This window comes from Macrosteles quadrilineatus, unplaced genomic scaffold (genome assembly GCF_028750875.1).
Source record: "Macrosteles quadrilineatus isolate MER2022 unplaced genomic scaffold, UCM_ALF_1.0 Scaffold_2__2_contigs__length_208266976, whole genome shotgun sequence".
In the NCBI taxonomy this organism is placed as follows: domain Eukaryota; kingdom Metazoa; phylum Arthropoda; class Insecta; order Hemiptera; family Cicadellidae; genus Macrosteles; species Macrosteles quadrilineatus.
This window is the reverse complement of record NW_026542595.1, coordinates 161,949,022-161,972,864: the sequence shown is the minus strand read 5'-3', so window position 1 is coordinate 161,972,864 and position 23,843 is coordinate 161,949,022. Positions and strand designations below refer to the sequence as shown.

Genomic DNA, 23,843 nt, shown 5'->3' with positions numbered 1-23,843 from the left:
ATTGCAACTGTTGCGTTTTAACGTAAAATCAAGCGTTCAATCGTGGTTTGGAAAACATTTAAAATATACTAACACCTTGCAACATGATAAAAAGACGATACTGAACTATAAATAGTATTCACATGAAACTGAACCGTTCTAGCTTCTTTATGAGAATGCCTTGGTTCAACATTTCAGTACATGACCATAAATCCTTATATAAAGGGCTGAGTTCTAATACTGTGTATTTTTAGAGTTTTAAAAGCTTATATTTTATATTTGTTCAGATAAAGTACTCTTATTTCCACAAATCATACACGACCTGAAAATAGTGGTTTGCATTTGCTTGAATATTTATGTGTAATTTTATTATACAAATATTAGATTAAATAATTCACGTTTTGTCCTTAAATTTAAGACCACTTGTGTTTACTACACTGATGATAGTCAATCCTTTTTTAATTGCAGATTCTTAAAACAGCTGAACGTTTAGGAAATTTCAAGTGAAAATTTGTTTCTTTTAGCTGTGAGAATTCAAATAACAAAAAGTTTGAACGATTGAGGTAGTAACATAATTTCCCATTATTATGTTAGAACTAAGTAGTTATTATAGTTCATAAATACACCTAACTAAACTAGGTGAATATATCTCTTCATACAAGTCTGGTAAACATTCAACAATAAGTATCATTGCATCTTCCATGTTGACACAACCCTACTTACTCACTGAACCCAACGATATTTCGCGTACCTCGAAGCAAATAATAATCTTATGACTGTAATTTAGTCAAAGTAGGTTTGAGGTGATGAATTGAATCATGACTGGGACGGTGGCATCGTCCTGTAATCCAGCTACTAGGAGGTCACGAGTTGTGGATATTTATAGGCATGCACTGAGGATGCGACACTCCCTGTTGTGGATTAACATCCGCACTAGTGAGTACTAAAACTATCCGCAGTACTGGGAATGTACTGAGGAAAAATGTGGTTTGGATTCCACTATAAACTGTAGGTCCCTTAGTTGTCATTAAATGTAACTTATGGGCTATTAATTAACTGCTGTGTCTAAGGAATACGTCGGCCTTAGTCACTAACAAGACTGCAAGATCGCGCTACTCATCCTACACTCATCTTTCACTCATATTTGGGTTACAATAAGCACATAGTGGCGTCCCCATCTTAAATAATTGATTTATGAATGTGTTTTGTATTTAAGATCGCATTATATTTGCATTGTATAAAATCACTAATACTAAATCACATACCCCGGGATTAAAATGTATTTTTCTCTCGTACTTTTCGAAAAGACTTACACGTGTAAAAACGCAAATAAATCCCGTGAAAAAATTTCAACCTGTGTTCGACTGAGAATGATGTGAATGTAAAATACCTAAGCGGATTAAAGAGCGCAGCAACGGTTACAACTGTTCCATAAATTCAAGCAAGAAATAAAGGCAGGAAATATGAATATTACCGAATCGATTGCAGAATTGAAAGGACCATTATGTTTTATAGAGGGGAAGATCTTTTGATGCGTTTACAACCCTATCAATTGTCCAGGAACGGTAGCCTACAAAGTAATATTGCCGTCTTTTTGCTATATATGGTAGTATAACTTTGTTGGGACTAACGTTTCAGGTATCTAGTCTAATTTTGTAAGTATAAAAAGCATCGTAAATGTTTCGCAAATGGTACCTCCCTTCAGCTAATTCTTTTTTTAAATCGTGTTTTTAAATCGGCACTAAAACAAATAAAATTGTAACTATTTTGGATGTATTAGTACGTATAATTTTGGCGACAGCTGCCCTTGTTAAAACTAAAAAAACCCTCGTTAATCAAGAAATGTAGAACAATAATAGTATTTAGTAATCGGTTTTACGCACTTGCCAGAGGAGGCAAAAGCTGTTATAAAAATGGGGAAATATTTTGCACACAGTAGAACAGATATAATTTGGAGATGTCGTATAATCAATGGGATTGCTTGTTTTTTTTGTATAAAATAAGCAACATTGAGAGTGACCTACATTCCAATACTAGGAAAATAAATTGGCTCTGTGAGAACCAGCATTGATTATATATAGTTTACGGAAAACATTATAGACAACCCTAAAGTAAAGTTCATCACACGTGCTTTTGGCCCTTCCAAAAATTAGCTGAAAAAAGTAGTAATACATACGAATAAAAACAAGAAAAATATGGCGTTAAACAACAAATTGTATTATGTATTGTATTATGTAATCTTGTATTATGTATCCCACTGCAACACATTCGCAATCTCTACTTCAGTAAATTTCGAGTATAACAGCCCAGTTATACTGCCATGTTCATAAAAACTATTAAATTAAAAACAAAAAAAAAATTAACACTTTAAGATTTAGTAGTGATAACATCAACTGATCCCTCTAGTACATTACTACGGGTTGTGACATGCAGACACAGGCTAATTTAGATCACACATTAGTATTAAGCAGACACTGGGGATAGGTGATGATGTTGAACTGCATGAAACATAGATTGTTCCCAGCACAGGTAATCCCTTTCAATCCTGTCAGCTTGAAAATTACTTGTCGAAACAAGCGGATTTCAATAAACCCTGCCCTACAGTAAACGTTGAATGAAAAATGAAGCGTTAGGTAAATAACCTAAATCGTAAAAAAACTTATGTATTTCTAAAGTTTAACTTTTATTGTGATTCTATGAACGATTGCCTCAATCCTAAAATTCGGTTAAGTCGAACGGGTGAAAACGAATGTTACAGAGATAACTTATATATATTATTCCATGTTCTAGAAATTCCGTTGTTTTCATAGGTTTGCAATCTATTTAAAAGTCAGTTACAATATTCTTTTCGTAATTAAATAAAAAATAGATGGTTTTTGGATAGCTCAGTACTACGGAAATGAGTGTTTTTCTTATACAGAGTGATTAATATTAACTAGTAATTATAAATTACTTTAGCAATTTTTTTGGTGTCATGAAAAAGTCAAAATGCAAAATTGGACCAAATATTCCCCCGAAGATACGATGTTCTATTTAATGCCACAATAATTTTGCTTTAATGTTATTTTTAAATAAAAAAATAGTGTACATTTGATGGGGGTTTCCACATAAAAGAACACCATTATTAAAGTTTGCATATCCTAGAATTTCTATGGAAATCTATGGAAATTTAGTCATATTTATTGTTATACGTTTAGCTGAAATTGACATAGGAAGGATTTTCTAGCATTCTTCAAAGTGGCCAATATCTTGTTTTATGTATGTAGTGAAAATCATACGTGCCTTAAAGTGACATATTAAAACAGTTTTTTTGGAGAAATAGTCTACCAACAATGACCATGTTTTTAGTTACGTCTTTTTTAGTACTTTACTACTCAGCTTGATATAACTTAATTAAAGTAATACTTAGTTTACTATTTTTCTGGAGATCTTAATTATCAATTGCATTTGATACTACAAACAACATCAAAAGAAAATAATAAATTGCTCGATTCATACCTAGCGTATATCATCTAGAAATATATTTTTGTTGTTTTCTTAGGTTTGATGGCAAGTACATGGGCAATACAATACCTACAACAATATAAAACAAAACAAAACATAAAAAATTAAGTTTAATTTTAAAATGCTTTTTTAAAGCTACTTATTTTCCAGTAATGCCTGCAAATAATATATTTTCAAATAACATTATTTTAAAGAAAACTAATTGTACTACGTATTTATCAATACGTAATTTAATGTAATGTAATGACTGATTACTCTACGGATAAAAGCCTGGTCTGGTAGCTATAATTTGTTTCCGCCGTTGTACCGTTTATCCTCTCCATCTCCCCTCACACAGTTAGTAGTTTGTAAGGGATAACTCAATCTAAACTCCTTCACTATACCACATGCGTAGTCAGTGTCCATGTATTGTAAACAAATGAAAGCAATTTTCGGTAAATATAAAAATATATTTATAATTTCAAGGATGGTCAGTTACATTCAGTATGTTCCCTTGAAAGGTAAAAAGGGAGCCTTTTTTTTCTTCGAGACGTTTGATTTTATAATCGTCTAGATTAACAATATCAGATAAAACAAATCGGTAAAGTCATTGTTTATGAAACGAAACGAACTATATTTTGACTTGTGAGTTTGTATGAAAAGATCAGTTTTTGAAATGAATATATATTTAACTACTGAAATACAATTTTATTTTAATCCGTACCGAGTACAAAATTAATGTTGTACATCAGAGTGCGGTGTTTATTTGTTGATTATTTATACTAGTTATTGCTCGCGTGTATATTTGTATCAAATTATTTATGTGCTTAAATGCGTGTCACTGTTTCCAGCTATCAGATTTAAAGAACCGTCTGCTTCCATCTAGGGAATTCAACCTAACTTTAAAAACGCTTAATTGTAATAAAAACAAAAACTACATAACTATTTATACTCCAAATATCTTTAATGCGTACTTTATAGAAGTTTTTTAGTAATTATTGGTAATTAATACGAGTCTGTGATATGGAAACATAGCTTACCTCTTACTCTTTTATTTGTTTATTTAAAAAGAATTTTGATTTCTTCGACATATTATTGGAGAAAGCTCTCTCTAAATTGTAACAATACTGGCTCCATATGGTACTAGTATGAAATATTTGAATTTGAAAAACATGTTAACATTTTCATTCGAAATTGAAATTTGCGTTTAAACTTTTATGCTGTGGGTTTAATGTTACGTGTTCCATTAATTTAATAACCTTTATAAAACTGATGGAAACCCAACCCGCTGTTGTAAAACCTGTATTGGCAGATGTTTAGCTCTACCCACGCCTGCCGCCTTCCCTCAGAATCAGTAGCAGTTAGTTACCTTCGATAACAGACTCTAATCTTTTGTTACTCAACTTAACATATTTATATTTACACTGCACACATAACTGGTATGTCTTTTAATAAAGCATGATAGGCAAACAATCAGCTTGTAGATTAACATTCACCTATTGGGTCTGATGATGATTGGAGTGTCCAATCGAAATCGATCACCACTTACCATCTTTTAGCGAATTTCCCATATAGGGAATAAGCTATTACCGTAGTACTCATGGTAAGACCTGGACCCGAGACCGATTTAATTTTTCATTTTGAGGTCCCTAGAGGCCAAAAACACCATCCGTTCAAATTCATATATATATATATATATATCCGTTAGCGCGATAACTCGAGCAAAAATGATCCGATTTGGATGAAATTTGGTACAAACGTGTAAACCTACGTTTATTCGAACGAGTTCGCGATCCAGCATAATCGGACCATGGGAACGGGGGTTTATGGGGGGTTTTATGGGGTAAAAATGGGTTTTTCCCATTTTTGAACCTAAAAACAAAAAAATGTTGCGATTTCTTTATAAACCGTTTTGTAGAGCTTAAAAAAAGAAATAATTTAGTATATTGAAGCGCTGTTGTATGCCTAACGGTCACGGAGAAAATTCAAAAATAGTGTAATTAAAAATTCCCATGTTATTCTTATGGAGAAAATGAAAATTGTTGTAGTTTACTTGTTTATGGGTATATAGGCCTATTGATAAAATTTGGCAAATTTATTTATTTCATCCTATACTATTGACGTATGGTCAAAGAACACTTTTTACCTTCCCCGTAGCAGCAAACCTAAGCACTCGTTAAATCTAATGTTATTTAAATAGGGAATAATATGTCTTATTTATGGAAATATTTTAGTAAAAATGTAATCAGACGAGTTGAAATTCGCTTAGTCTGCAGGTTTGCTGCGGCGGGGGTATTTTGTATATTTACTGTCTTGTGAGTAACAGTATAAGCGTAAATATATGTTTTAAGTGTTATAAGACGTTTCTTTTATTTAATTCCCGTAAATTTAATAACACGTACAATGCTGATCAAGAAGTTATTCATTAACATTAAGCATGGGTAATAAAAACCCATCGAAGGATCTATTATTAATTTTTATAACAAAAATGGACTAACACGTTAACAATATATTTCTTGTAATAAAGGTCATATTATATCATTTAAAAGCGTAACTTAGTGTACAGATATTTCCACGTTTTAAGGTAAATGCTGGTATATATTATGCATTAGATCCAGTTTCCAAAGTAATTTAGTTTTGTTGAAAGAAAATTACGATTTTAATATTTTGTAAGTATATGAGTGCAATACGTAAATTGAGCGGGAACAATTACATTATACTAATTACACCCCATCCAAACGTAAAATTAAATGTGTACCCAAATTAAATAATTCCACCAGTTTAATTACTTGTGCATCACGATATGCCTCGCAGTAAATTCCGACCAACACATGTTTATTGCTTACACGGGGAACTGTGGATTGTAACTAGGCAACCCTCACAACCCCCCCCCCCCACCGTTCCCTCCAAATCTACCCCCATACCATTAACAACATTACTACGAGTGTTTGTAACAACTGTAGTTCTACGCTGGTTGTTATTACTATGTAGTTAATTAAAACTAAGCAATTGTTAATAGACTTGGTGAATAGATATTGAAGTTCTTTGTGTTAATTTTTAAATAAGAAAGGCTACTTTGTAAAACGCTGAAAATAATCATAATTTGAGCTGGTTTGACGAGTAAACAAAAGTTTCTTAATCAGAAATATCAGTGCAAATGGTAAAAGCCATGATTAATTAAACATACTGAAATTACCAAGTCTTTTTAAGTACTGTCGTCTTAAGCATTTGCGAGATTGAGTAGCTCACATACAAAAACTACTGGATTTCAGGTTAAATAATCATTATTCGTGTAATTTAAAATGAAATCTTTGTCAAAATAATTTATATATGTATATGTTAACTAAAATGTGTCAATGGGAAAAAGTTAAGGCCCACCGCACAAAGACACCTTGAAAGCTTTGCTGTATCTACATAAGAGATGATGAATATAAACATGAATTCAGATGATCGTTTACGATTCGAGACGAAATAATTTTCAGACAAAAGGAATGAATGACTTCTCATAATTGGGGCTGAAGATTGTTGGAGTGTCCTAAAGATTCCAATTAGGATTAAAATATTCGCTACACATAACCCGTTTATATCAATCCCTAATGTAAGCTGGAACACAGTATACTCTTCTTTTGACATGCTGCTAGAAGTTTTTAGTTTAGTGAAACTATTAAAATATTGAGTTACATGACGAAAGGAATCCATGACTTCCGGTGTCATGGCGGTGGATAATGGTCTAGCTTCGTGCAAGGTGTGTGAAAAAACAGTGAAAAGTTCTGGTATGGGACCTTTGTAAATATGTATATATCAATTATTTTGGACGCAGCTTATCCAGTGTTTTACTGGTCTCATACTAAGAAGAAGGTAATCAAGGCAGGTAGGTAATCATAACAAATTAGGAGCTTAATACCAATCCAATTTGGTTTTGGAATCTCTTCTTTTAATCAGATATGTATTGGGTAGTTATATATTTTTAATCATTGACTTTGAAATGAATATACAATTATTTTAAACTTTAACGTAAAATGCATAACTATGAAGCAACCTTAATACTATATAATATCAAAATATTATTATGGAGGGGGATAAAAATAAGTAGGATAAGAAGAGTTGGGAAAAGATAAAAGAGTGTTAATGGTAGGAGGGAGGGGTGGAAGAATGTTAACGAGATCTGGGAATAATGTAATTAGCAGACATCGTCAGGCCATACCACAAACCTTGCAGACGACCCGACAACTATGTCAATGGCCACGGGCTACACGCGAACACGAAATCGCTGTTTTCACTTTCTGTTTCACTGCAGCTTGTTAAGCTACCGTAAAATTGAGTTATTGTATTGTTTTTGCTTTTCGACAGATGTGTATTTTTAAATATTATAATGAGGCAGCAACACTTTCGGAATAATCTTGTGGTTTTTAACGAATTGCCCTATAGGGAAGTAGTTATTACCGTAGGTCTAATGGTTCGAGCTAGGCCGGGGACCGATTTACTTTTAGCGAATTTCCCATATAGGGAATAAGCTATTACCGTAGTACTCATGGTATGACCTGGACCCGGGACCGATTTAATTTTTCGTTTTGAGGTCCCTAGAGGCCAAAAACACCATCCGTTCAAATTCATATATACATATATTATTTTCTTACATTTTTAGGGCTACTAATATAATAAAAATCTGCATATATATATATATATATATAAGTTATATATATATATATAAGTAATAAAAATCTGCATATATATATATATATATATATATATATATAAGTCCATATATATATATATATATATATATAAGTCCGTTAGCACGATAACTCGAGCCAAAAATGATCCGATTTTGATGAAATTTGGTACAAACGTGTAAACCTACATTTATTTGAACGAGTTCGCGAATCAGCATGATCGGACTATGGGAACGGGGGTTTATGGGGGTTTTATGGGGGTAAAAATAGGTTTTTCCCATTTTTGACCCTAAAAACACAAAATTTTAGAATTTCTTTTCACACCATTTTGTAGAGCATAAAAAAACAAATAATTTAGTATATTTAAGCGTTATTGTGCGCCTAATGGTTACGGAGAAAATTCCAAAAAACTGTAAATTTAAAATCCCCATGTTATTCTTATGGAGAATAAGTCAACTGTTGTAGTTTGCTTGTTTATGAACATATTTTGATCGAATTTGGAAAATACATTAATTTCTTACTAAACTATTAACATAAAACCCTCCCTGTTGCAACAAACCTAAGTACTCGTTAAACTAATTCCATTTAAATAGGGAATAAATATGATATTTTTAAGGAGGCATTTTAGTGTAAATCCTATCAGGCTAATGGAAATTCACTTAGTCTGCAGGTTTGCTGCGGCGGGGGTATTTAATTTTTATGTCCCCAGAGGCCAAAAACACCAATCGTTCAAATTTTTATATATGTTTGGCTTGAAGGTGTAAGGCGGGATAAACTTGAACGAGTTCGTGAACCAGCATGATTGGACCATGGGAACGGGGTTTAACGGGGGGTTTTATGGGGTAAAAATGGGGGTTTCTAATTTGTTACCCTTAAACACGAAATTTATCAATTTTTCCCCAGGTTTCTTTAAAGAGCTTAAAAATAAATAATGTAGTACAGTATATCAAAGTGTTTTTGTACGGTTATTGGTTACGGAGAAAAAAAATGATCATTTAAAATTAGCATGTTATTCTTATGGAGAATATTGTAAATGTTGTAGTTTACTTGTTTGTGGATATATTTTGATCAAACTTGGCAGATTTATTTATTTTATACCAAGCTATTAATATTTTAATAAGAAACACACTTTATTAGTTTCTCTATAGTAGCAGACCTAGGTACGCGTTAAACATAAATGTTAATGTAATAGATTAATTTAAAATCAATCCAGGCAAATGGAAATTTGGTTAGCCGGCAATGTTTGCTGCAGCAAGGGTATTAACTTATTGCTATATTTCTTACGATTTGATTGTTAAAAATCAGAATTTCATAGGAAATTTGTATGTGTAGTGTGAAGATGACCCATGGTTTGGTTTGTTCCAAACCAATTAATGATACACTTTTGTAATAGTTTATTTACAAATTTAGGAAACGCAGAGGATACGCGTCCGGTAACCGGACGTGGATTAGGCGTCCGGCAGTTACTGTCATAACCTAACCTAACCAACCAAACTTGCTGATAATTAAAAAATCAAATGAAGGTTCAATTATCTTCATAACATAAGATTATAAATGCCAAAAATTCTAACTAAAGATGTACAGTTAAGAAGAAATTACATTCAAAGCAAAATCTGTGACAAAAAGTTAAAGAAACCGATGGATTTCGAACCAGGGACCTCTAGGATATCAGCCGAGCACTCTATCCACTACAACACGAACAACGCTGACCGAGAATCGTATCGTTGTGGTAATGGCGTTCCGGGACCCCACAACCCGGTGACGTCAATACCGGACGCCTAATCCACGTCTGGTTACCGGACGCGTATCCTCTGTGTTTAGGAAAATCTTATTTGTTTATTTTCAGTTTCAACATTATTCAAAGGCTATTATGTAAAATAGGATCATTTAGCTCCGTCTAATAAATTTATTTATAGCTACAGTGAGGACACAGGTATAAAGTCGCTGTATTAAGTATCGGTCACATGTGCCAGCATTAAGATAACATTGGCACTTACTCTTAACTACAAAAAAAAAAAAAATAAAATAAAAAAAAATAAAACTCTTAACTACCAAACTTGTAATAATGCTCTGTAACGCATGCAGAGTGAAACATACGGAAAATGAGGACAACATGGTCTGTCACAGCAGTGATGACATATGAAATCAATCAGCTGATTTGCACTACGGCTACATTTAGTGTTCCTGCTCAATGCAAACGACAATGGTTAGCAAAGTTACGGCCTGCGCCGTTACATTCTTCTGACGCAATACCCGCAATACACGCGTGCCTCTGTATTGCTAGGCGGCGCCGTTGTATTTTCCGTTGCTACATTAACAGTATTGTGTAGGATTACAACCCACCTAGTGGTACACAAATTCATTTCATTCGGTGTAATATTATGGTGATGCAGATGTTCTTATAGTAAATATTAGTTTATGAAATCATCATTTGGTACAATCCACAGATAGTTTATAACAATATAATACTCATTTAAATTACTTCGTTATAATAGAGGTTACGGGTAGTCTTTTTAATAAGTGTCTAGAAAATCTATTATTCCGTGTTAATTGATTATACAAATCAGATTAATGTTTATCACGAATACAAGTGAAGTTAAGCGTGGTTACAAAACTAGTGGATTTTCATAATACTTGGCAAATTTATTACGAATGAGTCTGAGAATAAAGTTTAACAACGCTACTTCTGAAGATTAATTTTCTAGGATAAAAGCGAGACGTTAAGGTTTAATGTCTGCCAGTATAATTTTACGCCACCCACCGATTCATTTGGTTTAGAAAATATGGAGTTGCTTAAGTATTAATCTTATCTCGGTTTACTGAGTAAGGAATTGTGGTTTATTGTTTTAACATTTTGTACTACGTATAAACAACTAGACAAACTGCAAAATAGTCATGTTCTTGAAAAACACTTGTACAGAAAAATAACGTATCTAAAAGTAGAGTAATTCATTTACCTTATCGTTTATACCTTTTAGCTTTTAAAATAGATTTAATATACTCTTTAAATTTTCTTATTTAGGGTGTTGCTTCATATATTTGGGGAATCCACATTTGAACCAACTCATTACATTTCGTAATAAAACAAATAATGAGAACGAAAATCACTGTTATTATACTGTATAACAAAAATACATTAATCACAGTGTATAAAAAAAATCATGGAAGCAACACAATCCAGAACATTCCATGGGCTTAGCCTGTGAGTGGTATTGTTTCATTACACCTGGAGCATCCAAGATTCCAAAATTCACTTGTGTATATAGCTTATGTAGTACTTGACTTAACTATACTTTCAAAACTCGTTAAGTAGGGATCAATTCAATACATGTAAACTGTTAAGTTCTATTGTTACTTTTAGTAACCTTTTCATGTTTATTGTGAAGTGTTGATTTATGTTGCTATCCAGATATTATTATTTCCTAATGTATGTCAACTACCCAGTCAAACACCTTTAATCCTATTATTTGTTGCAACTATTACTTGATTCTATACCAATGAATTAATAACGCTAGAGAAAGTTATTTATTTAAAGAGAAAACGGCTGAGAGCATCAACACATGTTTTCAATTATATTCTGGGAACTGAGGTTGGAAGAATGTTGTTGACGCTCTGTAGCCTCCGTGGGAAGTGCGTGTCGCGTCTGTCAAAACTTGTCAACCGTGTTTGTATTGGGGAATATATGACAGGTAAAAAACACACACAAAACAGTTGATAACTTCTAAATGATCACTTTGATGAGAAATTATTAAAAATCACATCTCATACCAAACGAAACTTATATATGAAATCAAACAAATTAAATAGGTAAATTAATTATGCATTCTAAACGCCATATACAGGGTGTCCCGTAAGTAAACAGCCAAACTCCGGGAAATGGTTGTATGGGTAAATTAAAGAGAAAATCTAGAATACATTTTTTTCCGAAATCGCTTCGTTAACCAGATATCCGACATTTAGTACTTTTTACATAATGATTTGTATTTTTTGATTTTTTAAACCGATATTTATGAAACTTTGTATGCATGTTAAGATAGAAGAGACCAGTTAAAAAAAATCATTTTAATTCAACTTAAAATTTCTAAACGACAGCCATTTAAATTTTGTAAACTTAAATTACTGAAAAATGGCTAATTTTATGAAAAAATGCCAAGCATACTTTTATTTAGAATTTTTAATTCCCTATCAAAGAATACAAAGTTAAAAAAGATTGAATAAGAAATAGCTTAAATATTACGATTTTTAGTGGTAAAATGGGGCAAAAAGGACTATTTTAGCCTTATTCTAACACTTTACAACTAAACTTCGTAATGTTTTAGCTATTCTATTATTTTATTTACCTACGGGACACCTTGTATATATCAACGGTTAGCTCCATTGACACATTCCGGAAATAAGTTACTATGTATGCCTAATTTGTAATTGATTGCTGTTGCTGGTTGTGTTATACATATACGACTTTATTAGATGTAATGTGTGGAATTTAAACTTTTTTAAACAATCAAGAAATTACGCAGTTTTAATAAATTAAATAATATACAAGGCTGAGATAAAATATTTAAAAAATAAAATTCAAAACATTCTTATTTGATTGCACAGGTGAATTTATTAATGGTTTTTCTAGAATTATTATATTACAATGAAAATCGTTTAAGGATATAAGTTAGAATACGGAATACAACTAATAATATTAGCTTAAAAATTTATATAATAAAATGTATCTACATTAGACATTTTATTTACAATTTCAAACTCCAAGCTTAAACAGTTTTAAGTATGTTAATACCATCGAGAACCTTTTGTTATCTAGATAAGCCACTTCAATGTTTACTAAGTAATCATTTTTCGAACCAGTGGTCTTCTTTTAGAGTTTTATATGGTGCAAGTTTGTTCAATTGAACATACAAAGCACCAGTTTAAAACTTTAACCAAACATGACCCAGAAGTCAAGTTGTATGAGGAAACGCCAGAGGGTCCCGTGTACAACTTGTGTTGGTTAAACTTGTTTGTGTAGCAATTAGTTTAAACACAGAAAAGTAATTTAGAATTCTTATTGTGGTTTGTGCATCAGATTTTACTAACGTTTTGGATAGTAATTGATCTGTAGACATGTATAGCCGCACCGCAGAAAGATGATATTACTATACCGTGATAATGCCTAGAGTTACAAATGAAAAAAACCGATTTGCACGCGCTGTGAGTGTACTATATGAAATCAATTGTAGTCCGACACATCAGGGTAATTTGAAGGTGAAGATAAGTAAAAGGTGAATGTTGCACGGATGACATGATAGCACTGTCACCGGTGGGGCACACGGGAGGGACTAAGGCTAACATATCTTGTAGTGTCAGCGTTCGCCGCTAGGACTGCTAAGTTGAAAAAATTTAAATTAATTTTTAATTTTTTTATTTTTTGTTATAAAATTAACTTTTTAATTATAAAATATTGTTTTAAAGTTATAAAATAAATTTTTAATTTTTAAAATTAAACTGTCATAACATAACCTAACCAACCAGACTTGCTGATAATATAAAAACTATATAAGATAAAAATCTAATTAATGATTACTTATAATTTTTAATTAATTATAAAATTAATTTTAAAATTTAGTATTATAAAATTAAACTGTCATAACCTAACCTTACCAACCAAACTTGTTGACAAAAAGTTAATGCTGCCAGCGGGTTTCGAACCCCGGACCTCCTGAACAGCAATCCGAAACGCTACCAACTATGCCACGAACGCCGCTGAAATCACATCGTTTCGTTACGGTAATCGTGTCGCCTCAAGAGAAGACAATAACCACTAGAGATATGACGTCATTACACATTTAGCCTTAGTCCCTTCCGTGTGCCCATTCCGCACTGCCACTAAGATCAACTGTTTCTCCGGCCAGGGCTATTTATTACAAGCCCCAGTGATCAAACCATGCCCAATGTAGTAAAAAAAATAATATTGCGTCTATTTTGTTTTTACGCTTTAAAAACTTCCTTCTTTTACCATCAATTTAGAAAAGCGGTGGTTGGCGGGTATACAACCATTACTTTAAAATTATGTTTCCAATAAAAGAGTTGATACACAATTCTCTACAATGGTAAATACATTTTATAAACAAAAACTAATTCTAGATAACCAAAATAATCTGCAAATCGAGTACAAAACCAAGATTTCCCAACGTAGGTAATGTCAATGATACAAAAATGTTTGCTTAAACCTTCCCTATTTTTGTATATCCATAATAAAATCATTGTCTAAGTCAAAGTTAAAACCTAAATTGCAAAAAGGCAACATTTGCCGGCACAAATACACGAAACCAAACTCTGAAATAATGTTCATGGCTACAGTTACAGGTATTATGACGCAGTTATTTTATTAGGTATCGTCTTCGCGTTTATATGTGCTTATATTTTGAGTAAGGTTATAACCATGCATTTGCTTGCTTTTACTCAATGTGCGATCGCTTTACTCAATTCCACACATACAACATGACAAATTATAAAAACCCTCATACAACAAAACCAGCGTTTGTTAAAAATGGTAATTATTTATGAACAAAATATCCGCAGCGCAATGTATGATTTGTAATTTTATGGTCACTAGGTAACAACAATAATGCGGATACGATAATGAAGTTAGTGCTAATCTGTGGTTAAAACCTATTGAATACGACTATGTGCTATGTTGTGGCTATATGTGTTTGATCTAGCCTTTAAACATATTTCTGTCCATTAAATTTCGTTTCGAAAATACCACATATATCCAAGTGAGGTGTTACCAAGTAATGTTGTCAATGTTTTATAAAATAAAAAAAATATAAAAAAGATAAAACTTAATAGATAGTTTATGCTACATATCTAATAAAAACTACAACTGGAAGGTGCTTCCTTACCTTAATATAGCATTATAGCATCTTTATTCATGGAATCATAATTTATTACGGTTGTAAAAATAATCAATACCTCACATTTTACAAATTTCCCTATAGGAAAGAAGCTATTACTGAAGGCGACCTAGACCAGGGACAGATCTTTTCACTATCCATTTAAATATAACTAGTGTACATGTTGCTCGAATTCGAGTAATTGCAAAGTAATACAGAAGTTATTTCAAAACGAATAACAGTCATATTTACAATAAGCTTAAAAGAGTCAACTCAAATATTACCAGTGTGTAACTCAGATCATATTTATCTTCGTTATTGATAAACCTAAAGCATTCCGGCCGATTTTCTCCTTCAAAGTGCCTTGCTGTACAGGCAATGCAGGTCATTGATATAGGGCCTATTGAGAAGGAAAAGTCGTTTTGGGGTAGTGTTAGGGCGCATTTGTAACCTAATAGTTGAGATTGTCCAGGGTCAGGTGCTGACTGTGATGAGTAGGGCCTATTACCATTGATGTATAATAACTCCCTTTACGCGCCACTGTTCTGTAGCTGCGGTCGTTATCACGATTACGACTCTTGTCTATGTTTCGTTGTCGTCGCGTCGGAGGCATTTAAAAGGAAAAACAACAAAGAAACAAATTATAGCTACACAAAACAACGATAAATGCACAAATTTAAGTGACAATCATGCTAACTCGATCCGTCATAGCGACACAAAACAACGACAAATACACAAATTTAAGATACAACAACCATACTAATACGATCCGTCTTGGGGGTTATGTTTACACAAACTCAAATAGTAAATAAATGTACTTAATGCGTTTTATTGAATTGAAAAATAAATAACACCAATTTAATTTTACAGCTGATCAAAATGTAAACAATTATGTTCTTCATAAGGATAACATGGGATCTTTCAAAGCCACTGGGGCAGAGCCCAAGGGACTATTTCAAAAATGTAAGGCCAGTTTGCAAATCTACGCGACACGCTCTTTCCAATGAGACGTCAATGGATAAAATCGGTTAAGAAATGGCGGAGGAGTTCAACCGACAAAGTTTCATGTAGCGTATTAATTATATAGATTTGAGAATGGGTAGTAGTAATACTATGGGGGTTTGAAGTAAAAATATGTTTTCCCTCGAAACATGGGGATATGTAACGGATTGCGGATCTTCATCACATTCATATTGTAGATCATAACAAAACAGATAACAATATATTATTGAAGCTATGTTGTACAACTACAGGTTACGGAGACAAAAAAAATGTTTATTTAAAATTTTTATTTTATTTTTATAGAGAAAAGGACAACTATTGCAGTTTGCTTTTTTATCAATGATGACACTTGGCCAATCTATTTATTTCACACTGTACTATTAACATTTGACAAAAAACATGTTTTCCCTCCTCTGTAGCAGCAAACCTAAGCATTCGTTAAACTAAATGCTATTCAAATGGAGAATAATTTTAGCCTAATCAAATGAAGTTCGCTTAGTCTACAGGTATGCTGTAGGAGGGGTGCGGGGAATTCAGTTTTTAAATTGTAGACACCTTATTGTGGAGTTGATTATTGTAATGATTAAAATGATAATGTTATGTTTTATAATATTTTTTTATAACATACTAAAAATTAGTAAAAATAATATAAAAAATTTTAAAAATAATAAAGCGAAAGAATTGTATGTACCAAAATAGTTTGTAAGGAAATATTTTTTAGTATCCATATTAGTTTAATTTGGTTTTAAGGAAAAGCACTTAAGACCACTACACATATGGTTATATGCCGTCATCGAACCCGTCCTTATCGTATCGAAGCCAGAGACGCTAACGGAAGGCTAGCGACACAGCATAGTGGAAACTGAGTTATACTGTATTAATAATACTTATTCAAGAATTAATGTATTAGGAATGTGATAATAATCATGAAACGTTCCGATTCAGAACTAATCTCATTAAAATGTTTAAATTGAGTTACTTTAAACTAATGTACACTTGAGCGTAAAGTACTCTTGTGCTCGAGAGAGAACGTTGACGGTTGCTAAGCAACACGTTGCCCAATGGCCGAGACGTATCAACTACCTGGCTTTGTATCAGGTATGTAAAAGGTCATTGACTTTATACTGATATGGATCAGGTTAGAAACTGGATTCAGATACACGGACACGTAAACACTTCAGATATATTGATACAAACGTTAAAAGTTATGATAAACCATACACAAATTCAGCTAATTTACTACTATGATTCACATATTTGATACCCTGTCCCAATGTGCAATTGCTACTATTATACTTTAAATTTCTCATTCAATGATTTTTAATGGGAAGGTGTGCCAAAATACATGTTTCTTCGACCACTTGTAAATTTATGCCAAAATTAATTATTAATGGAACATATATAATTTGTATTTTCTGTGACAATAGAACAGTGGCTGTTGAACACTGTGTTCACGATTTCGAATCCTAAAAAAATTACACCGCAGTTACAGAAAACTTGCATACCATGCTAATTTATTTTTCATTTTTCCAAACATGCCACAAAATAAGAGACTTTAATTTTACACTCACGCCTAATTTTAATAAATCTATGATCTGACTCTACAAGGAAAAGAAAAATAACAACTTTTATAAAACAAAGACATTTTCTAAAATATATGAAGATACATATATACATAAATAAAAGTTCCTCTCTGAGCGTTTTCCGAGTAAACATATTTTCAATCATAACTCAAATCAACACCCAACGGCCAATACTCGAAATTCAAAGATTTAAGTAAGTGAAATCAGCGAAAGATTTGATTATACGTTTATAAAATGTCTATCAATTCCATTCATATATTTTACCTTCAAGACCCACTGTCTACGGTAATATTGGAAACCTTAGGAATACAAAGAAAAGCCATAATTCGCACCAGCAACCTTTGCGATAAACCTGGCATGCCCCGCTATATCGTGATCAACTCAGGGTAACATATGTTTCCACTTAACCAACCCTACAGTTTTATTGTTACTCGTACCTTTAGCTAGAATTTTCATACTTCACACTCAATATAAAACCTTTCTTGCCTTAACGTTTCCAGCTTTACGAAATTGATTGTTTCTGTAAGTAAAGTTATAAACTGTAATAAACTGTTGATAAACTGTATATTACATTTTACGATACCTTTAAGTGATCGATAATGATGGCAAACTATAGAAATTAAACTAACGTATTTATCCCTAAATTGACTGTCAGACAGGAATGATCCTAAAAAAAAACCTGTTGTACACAACGATAACACAACCGAACTTTCTGTAAAAATATGGCCTCAAGAAGTGCTCGTTAAACTTGTTTACCTCTTTGTTGGTAAAAATAACAATATTTCCTAACACCTTTGCGAGACGTGTGCAATTTTAGAATTTACTTACTCAATACATTAATTATTTAAATAGAGATAGTTATTAATTAACTTAATGATAAAAATTTTCGATTAGATTCCTCATTATTAATTCACACAAACACGTGACTGTCATTATTAAATAGTATCAATAAAGAACGATCGAAAAATTGATTAAGTTTATGATCGTGCAAGATAGGCTGTATCATACTCCTTTTCAGGATAGAACGATTTAAAAATGATTTTCTACTTTTGCCAACATTCAAAAAAGAGAAACTTTGTTTGTTGTAAATAAAAAAAAATGCTTCATTTACGCAAAATATATAAAATAAATTAAAGTTTTTATTTAGCACCACAAATTAGTCAATTGGGTTTACGGATTTCATAATAATGTGTTAAATACTTAACATGGAAACCAAAATCTGTATAACGACAGTTCATAATTACGATATAAATTGGGGTTTGATTTTTTTAGCATGAAACAATTCAGTCTAAATATAAAATGGGGTTGAACATAAAACCAACTACACAATTAGGCTATTTGGATGCAGAGGTACGAAGTATGAACCACGTGTGACAAAAAGTAAAAACTAACTAACAAAAATACCAACAAACCATGTTATTAAAGTTTCATTTCATATTATTTCCTAGATTCAAACGAGTGGGTGGTTTTGAGATAAATATAATTCATTCAGCGGACATGAAACTTTTACGTCCCTGCATAATCTTGCAAAATTAATATTAGGAAGAAATAGTGTCTTTAAACCTTTATTACAAGACGCATTTGTCATAAAATTTCCTTAGAATGAAAAACGTCCTTTGCAATATTCTACGTATATGGGAATATATACGTATATTTACAAACATCTGACTTAATTGATAATTTGCATAAAATATTTTATTCATGAATGTGATTTTATTCCCATGAATTGAATAGCTTATCTTCTTCAAATATGCACTAGAACTTAGTGTAAATGTTTTGGTAAACACATCAAAATACTTGCGAGAGATAGTTAATAAGTTGGTTGCGACGCTTCAATATCATGTTTAGTCTGCAGGCTTTTGTAAATCAAAATATCTAAGTATTTAAATGTATCTTTTACCATCCCTGAAAAATGCTACTCAGCAAAAAGAATAACGGAGCTGGTTAATAATAAAACTGTAATTTATCAAGTCTGTAAGACGGTGAAGTATACAAATATAAGTCTTGAGTAATTAAACGTTTTAAGTATAACACCACGACTCGTTTGAAAATGTTACAAACATATTTGTAAACAATTAATTTAGCTGTGTTTTGAATTTTACACAAAAGTAAGGCGATTAAAATCATACTAAAAGTATTTATTTTCTTTAGGAGGGTAAATTTTCATACAAGCGTTGCCCAAGCTTTATATAGCTTTAATACATTGCTGTTGTTGTTTTACGGCAAGTTTAAATATTCTCTGTGGTTGTTTCTAGGAATTTCCAATTTCATTGTATATAAAGTGCTTGCATGGAGATGCAATGGACTTTTAGTTGAACATTTAATGTTTGTACTGAAGAGGTAAGGCCGTGTAGTTACCAAACCAAACGGCTCATCTCAATATCAGTCTTAACCACAAGATAGCTCACTACTTATTATGCAAAGCTTTAAGCAATTGAGGTAAGCTTCGTGTTGAAGTTGTATTTATATCGTTTAAAACTTTAATGATATAACATAGTTCAAGGTATTTTTTTTTTACCATAGGCAAAAAACAGAAAATTAAAATCTAATGGTCTTAGTTTATTATGGACTTATATACCCGTGATAGTCACTTAAAAATAAGCAAAATTGGTAAGATAACAGGTTTAGCATGAACATTTTAAAGTTTTAATTGTTTAATGTCATACGCCTTTTAACTGATAAGGTCTTATAAAAATAGCCATTACAAAAAAGTACCAAGATAAAAAAACCATTTTTAACAAGATAGTTAAACACGTTTAAAATAAAGTAAAAATCCAACAGAACAAAGAAAAAAAATATTAAGAAAATAAATCAGTTTCTTTAAAAATCAAACAAACCTCATGTGTGTAACACAAAAAGTTATGACAAATGAGATTTAGCCTACTCATACAAATTTATAAAATCTGTATAAAAATATAAATCATGTTGTGCTGTATTGCAAATTTTTGTCAGAGAAATTGAGCAGGAAAAAATTCAATGTAAGACTGTATACACTCGACATGAGGTGCTGAGATGTACAATGCAATCCTAAACATCAACAGGACCTCCTGACGAGAAGTCCTGGGGTGATCCTTGTCAGGAAATCTTAATTATCCTCTACAACTGAGATTACAGTGGCACATCTTCCTCATTCATACAGACTGTCCAATTCTTATTTTGTGCATTATAAACTCAACAGTAAGACGATAAATCTCTTATCTACACTGCAGCAGTGTGGAGTTGGAACTCAAGTTTGAGGACCGAAGCCAATTTCCATTATCTTAATTATAACAATTCGGATTCTTCCTAAGGACTAATGCAGAATACATGATTTGAAAGGGATACATGCACTCGTTTTGAGTAGTGCCATTGACTTTCAGATAATAATAGTCAAAGGAAGTGCCTAGGAAAAAGTGAAATCATGTAAATGTACCACTTAATAGGACAACAAATGTATACTTTATGTTTATTGAAGCAGATATTAATATGTGCTTATCGACGTCTGTGAATAGTTAGAATCTTTTGGTTAAACTCACAACTCCAAATATCCCTCACTTATCTAGGAAAGTACGCCCCATTTCTGGCGACGCTGATTAGACACAATCTCTAATATTTCAATAACATGACATTCATTTTTATTTCTCCCCGCTTCTCGCTGATTTGAGAGGTTGATGTTAGTAATACCTAATACCTATAATAAGCAGGTAGAGTACTAAATATCAGTTCCTTGTATATAAGACGTTAAGGCGATTGTAACGAGAGAACCCCTCCGACATTGTTGAGCTGATTACAACATAACAACTCTCGCATGGTAAATACATTTACACTAATCCTCCAAATATTAACAATACTTATCATTCCAGGAATTGCTTTCGTATCTTTTTAGTTTTTATTGTAATTGGAATAACTATTAAATATAAAACCTTCAAAGTAAATTTCTTTATTATAGCAGTGTTTGTTGTTTCTGTGACAGTTTTTGTCAGAAATATATAAAATATCAATATATACTTATACTTGAGGGATGGAACTAAATATTCATGTTTAATTATTAGTATGTTGAACATCATTTGATAGTATTGGAACATGATCTTAGCAAAGCAACGGAGTTATGTGTATCATTACTACGCATAATGGTATGCTAATAAGTTATTGAATGGTTACATAACGATATTTATGTTAATAAGTGTAGTTTGGTGTTTGTTGCACAGGCATAAACATAGATTTTAATCATCTGTATAAATTACTGTATAAGTGTACTTTTAATGATTTTAATTATATGGAAAACATTTATTACGTAAACAATAAAGTGAATTATCAATGGGAAATTGTACATAACAAATTGAATATTCCGTCTTATAGTCATCAATAAATTTGTAACAAAATATCACATTCTTTGGTACATCCATGAAAGATATGAGCACAAATCTGGCAAATATTAATTTATTTTAGACAAGTTATTTAGTAAACCTATTATGCAGAACACCACGTAAGAGAAGTAGGGGTTGGTGGTGCCATGAAAATACAAAGTCTGTAGTATTTATTTATTATTATATATAGTATTGTCTAACATTTTTAATGTAAACTAGTTCAGGTAGTTTGGCTTAAAAACCCCTATTCATTGCAATAATGTAAATATAAGATAGTGATTAGCAAGACAAGGTCACTTGGCGTCGGTTGCTAAGCAACAGGCAGGCTGCCAGCGATGGGTGGTTGGCAACACTGAATTCACACCGAGGTTTTGTCCTGTTTTGTTGGCAGGACTGCTCCGGCAAAGCATCGGGTTACGTTTATCTAGCCCAGTTAATGCTTGCTATGTACATAGAGTAACGTTACTTTTTAGCGAATTTCCCTATAGGGAAGTAGCTATTACCGTAGGTCTCATGGTAAGACTTAGGCCCGGGACCGATTTACTTTTTCATTTTGATGTCCCCAGAGGCCAAAAACACAATTCGTTCAAATTTTTATATATGTATATATATATATATATATATATATATATATATGTGTGTGTGTGTCCGTGAACACGATAACTTGAGTAATTTTTATCCGATTTTGATGAAATTTGGTTTGAAGGTGTAAAGCGGGATAAACTTGAATGAGTTCGCGATCCAGCATGATCGGACCATGGGAACAGGGTTTTATGGGGTAAAATTGGGTTTTTTGACCCTCAAAACACAAAATTTCCCAATTTTTCTCTAAACCTTCTTAAAGAGCTTAAAAAAAACAAACAATTCAGTATATCAAAGTGATTTTGTACGGTTATTGGTTACGGAGAAAACAAAAAAAAAGGTAAATTTAAAATTCCCATGTTATTCTTATGGAGAATATTGTAAAATGTTGTAGTTTGCTTGTTTATGGATATATTTTGATCAAACTTGGCAAATATATTCATTTTATACTAAGTAATATAATTATTTTACTTAAAACACACACTTTATTAGTTTCCTTGTAGCAGCAAACCTAGGTACTCGTTAAACCTAATGTTATTTAAATAGATCAATTGAAAATCAATTCAGCCAAATGGAAATTCGCTTAGACGGCAGGTTTGCTGCGGCGGGGGTATTACTTTAGTTTAAAAACAAATAATTTTCTAGGTAACACAAAATATGGTTTATAGGTAGCTGTGTTTACTCGTTAATAATTAAATACACTAATTCAAATAACGATCAAACAATGATTTTATGTTTTTGTGTTGAGTCTGGCTTTTTATCAGAAATTATACGCATTTAGATTGAAAAATATCCAATGTCCATTAACTAAGTATAACAGGATTTATGTGTCACGAAAAAATCATACGTGGAGTTCTTCTTGTGAATTACCGTGGGTACGATAGATTTTACTGGGCTCGTGGAATAAATGCACGCTTTTCTAAATGACCATTTCCACCTAACGTTCATAAAAGTATCTAATATAGTTGAACTTTACCATAGAGTATAAGCTTGCCAAATGACCTACAAATGCGCTACACAAACAGAGAAGACCAGTTAAACTACAACAGAGTGTTTGATATTTTGTCAAATTATACTAAAAATATACCTACAAAAACTGACTATTCTTCGTGAGAGGAATATAAAGTCTACATCCATACATTCTGTAGGTATAAACAACAAAAAACAAAGCACTTTAAAATGCAACTCAACTTTAATAAAAAGTTACGGTTTCAACTGCAAATACTTGATACAAATTGACAGGTCGATGTATCAAGTTATTCAACGAAACGAGAACAGTTGGCCTCTAAGGAACACAACTTATAAGAAGTTGTG

The 23,843-nt window shown here is 32.0% G+C and overlaps 1 protein-coding gene across 1 annotated transcript in view; it reads right to left on the bottom strand.

Moving 5' to 3' along the window:
* Window positions 1–23,843, bottom strand: part of LOC128986173 (uncharacterized) — a 403,677-nt gene that overhangs the window by 66,884 nt on the left and 312,950 nt on the right. The window lies entirely within an intron of this gene.